This window comes from Sparus aurata, chromosome 13 (genome assembly GCF_900880675.1).
Source record: "Sparus aurata chromosome 13, fSpaAur1.1, whole genome shotgun sequence".
Lineage (NCBI taxonomy): Eukaryota > Metazoa > Chordata > Actinopteri > Spariformes > Sparidae > Sparus > Sparus aurata.
This window is the reverse complement of record NC_044199.1, coordinates 23,399,873-23,403,572: the sequence shown is the minus strand read 5'-3', so window position 1 is coordinate 23,403,572 and position 3,700 is coordinate 23,399,873.

The following is a 3,700-nucleotide window of genomic DNA, read 5'->3' as shown; positions in this document are numbered from 1 at the left end:
CGGTTTTGGATTTAGAAGCCCGAGAGCGACAAGCACTCCTGAATGTTCCCCATAAGCCACAATGTTAATTTGAGCCGAAATTTCTGGAGGATCGCAGACGGTACATGTTTTGTCTCTCGCTCCTGTGCCCTCATTATGCACTCTACAGAAATAAAAATAACATGGGTGCGTTCAGCAATGTCTCCTGTTACTCAACATGTAACATGTTTTGCCGATAACTATAACGGTTTTCTCAAGAATCGCAGGAGTTTGGGAGGCATTCTCCCATTCAATCCTTATGGGGACATTTTCGTCTGTGTTTCTGCTCCTGCTGCAGCATGTCTGCAGCCATTTTAACCTCTTTCTGCCTTTAACTTCTCACCTGTCAGCCCTTTTTTTACCTTTTTAACCTCTTTATGCCCTGTTACTCTACAACTTTTTGGCCTTTTCAGTCTTTTTTTCACCTTTTTAAGGTCATTCTGCCCTCTTACGCCACAGCCTTTCATATGTTTTCACCTTTTAACCTCTTCCAGGCCTCTTACTATACTGCTTGTCATCCTTTATTCACCTTTTTAACCTCTTCCAGCCCTCTTAATCTACAGATTTTCATATTCTTTTCACGTTTTTAACCTCTTCCAGCCCTCTTACTCTACAGCTTTTCATACTTTATTACCATTTTAACCTCTTTCAGCCCTCTGACTATACAGCTTTTCATATGTTTTCACCTGTTTAACTTCTTCCAGCCCTCTGACTATAAAGCTTTTCATATGTTTTCACCTTTTTACCCTCTTCCAGCCCTCTATCTCTACTGCTTTTCATCCTTTTTCACCTTTTTCGGTCCTCGTCAGCCTTTAACTTTTCACCTTTTTAGCCTTCTTTCATCATTTTAACATCTTCCTGCCCCCTACTCTACAGCTTTTCATATTTTTTCACCTTTTTAACGTCCTCCAGCCCTCTTGCCCAACAGCTTTTCATCGCTTTCATTCCTTTTACACCTCTTTAAGCTCTTTCGCCCTTTGACTTTTTTGCATTTTCATCGTTTTTTCACGTTTTTAACCTCTTCAAGCCCTCTTACTCTACAGATTTTCATCCTTTTTCACCTTTTTAACCTCCTCCAGCCCTCTTAATCTACAGATTTTCATATTCTTTTCACGTTTTTAACCTCTTCCAACCCTCTTACTCGACATCTTTTTACCTTTTCATCCTTTTCTCACCTATTTGAGCTCTTTCACCCTTGAACTTTTCTACCTTTTCATTGTTTTTTCACCTTTTTAACCTCTTCCAGCCCTCTTACTCTACAACTGTTCAAATTTTTTCACCTTTAAACATCTCCCAGCCCTCTTACTCTACATCTTTTCACATGTTTTCACCTTCTTAACCTCTTCCAGCCCTCTTACTCTACAGCTTTTCATCCTTTATTCACCTTTTTAACCTTTTCCAGCCCTCTTACTTTACAGCTTTTCATACGTTTTCACCTTTTTAACCTCTTCCAGCCCTTTTACTCTACAGCTTTTCATCCTTTTTCACCTTTTTGGTCCTCATCAGCCTTTAACTTTTCACCTTTTTTGCCTTCTTTCACCTTTCTAAGCTCTTTCAGCCCTCTTACTCTACAGCTTTTTAGCCTTTTTAGATATTCATGTTTCTGCCTTTTCAACTCCTTCAAACATACAACTTCATGTTTAGCTAGAGAAACTGTTCAGCTATCAAAATGTTCAACTTTGTTAGCCCATTAAACCTATTGCTTTTAAGTCTTTCTGCCATACCAGCTATTGGAAAATTCTGCTTTTTCTGCAAAATCCCGACCGTTCAGCCTATAGTTTTATGCATTTCCTGCAGATCGTTCAGCAGATTTCGCTTCAGTCTTCAGCATTCACTCTGTATTTTCGTAGGAAATGCAAATGTTTCTAGTTATTCCTGATTCCGTACGTTTTTCGGCACGTTTCAACTCCTTCACACTTTGACCGATTCAAACCATTCAAATATCAAAATGTTCAGCTTTTTAAGGACATTACTGCTATTACTTTTGGCTTTTCTAACTATTATACTTTTGGAAATATTCAGCTTTTAATGCAAAATTTTCCCCATTCATCCTTATGGGGATTTTTTCAAATTTCATTCTGCTATAACTTCAGCATACGTTCAGCTATTCAAACCATTCAAATATTCAAATGTTCAGCTTTTCCAGCTCTTTCAACCTTCTTCTTTTCAACTTTTCAACTTTTCAACTTTCTCAGCTATTCAGCTTTTTCCCAAAAAAATTTAACATTGCAGCAGATGGGAAAAGCTTCAAATCCTCTTCAAAACTCATCGACTTTCAACCTCTTCTTGTGCCTCATATATTGAGCGAGAGACACCATTCAAACTTTAAATGAATCACAAAACCTTGAAATATTGACCTTGTATTCAGTTTTTAAAAATCTTGTACGGTTTTGAAATGGTCGCAGTTTTAGTTTTAATGATTTTTAGTCCGTCTTCTGAGTTTATAATGGGTGTGTATTGCGTGAGCTAGAGTGCGTGACATCATCAACTGCCGCACCCCAGAGTGAGGAGCAGCTCCGAAAACGGGATTTTTTTTTGCTTCAGCTTGATTTGGATCCCACATCTTGTACTTGACATAGACAATATAGGCATATAAATGTACGAAATCTTGTTGGGTTTCAGCTGATGGCCTCATTTCAGCTGTAGGACTTACGGCTTTGGATTTAGAAGCCCGAGAGCGACAAGCACTCCTGAATGTTCCCCATAAGCCGCAATGTTAATTTTGAGCCAAAATTTCTGGAGGATCGCAGACGGTACATGTTTTGTCTCTCGCTCCTGTGCCCTCATTATACACTCTACAGAAATAAAAATAACATGGGTGCGTTCAGCAATGTCTCCTGTTACTCACCATATAACATGTTTTGGCGATAACTATAACAGTTTTCTCAAGAATCGCAGGAGTTTGGGAGGCATTCTCGCATTCATTCCTTATGGGGACATTTTCGTCTGTGTTTCTGCTCCTGCTGCAGCATGTCTGCAGCCATTTTATCTTCTTTCTGCCTTTAACTTCTCACCTGTCAGCCTTTTTTCGCCTTTTTAACCTCTTCCTGCCCTCTTACTCTGCAACTTTTTGGCCTTTTCAGTCTTTTTTAGAAGTATGATAATGTGAGGTGAGCCTCAGCTTAAATCACTGTTAAATCAGCTCTCACAGTCCGTTACCAGGACCAGCCTGGTTACCATCACCGTGGCAACCGAGATCAACGTGGCCAATACAGGGAGACAGATTTATTAATGAGTCAGTTTGATAGACACACACACACCCACACACACACAAATGCAGTCAGATATGCATGTTTCAGCATGCACACATGTACGGACACACACACACACACACACACTTACACACACATATAAAACCATGCTTTAACACAACACACACTCACATGCACACAAACACACAGGCACACACACACACACACGCACACACTCACATGCACACAAACGCACACACACTCACATGAAGCCATGCTTAAGCACACACTCACATGCACACAAACGCGCACACACACACACACACACACACACACACACATGTAAAGCCATGCTTAAGCACACACTCACATGCACACAAACAAACACGCACACACACAGTATATTTCCCAACATTTAAACTATATTCAATGATTATCTTTTTTCTTTCATTCAAGCAAGGAACTCGATTCAAATATTTAAATGTTTTAAT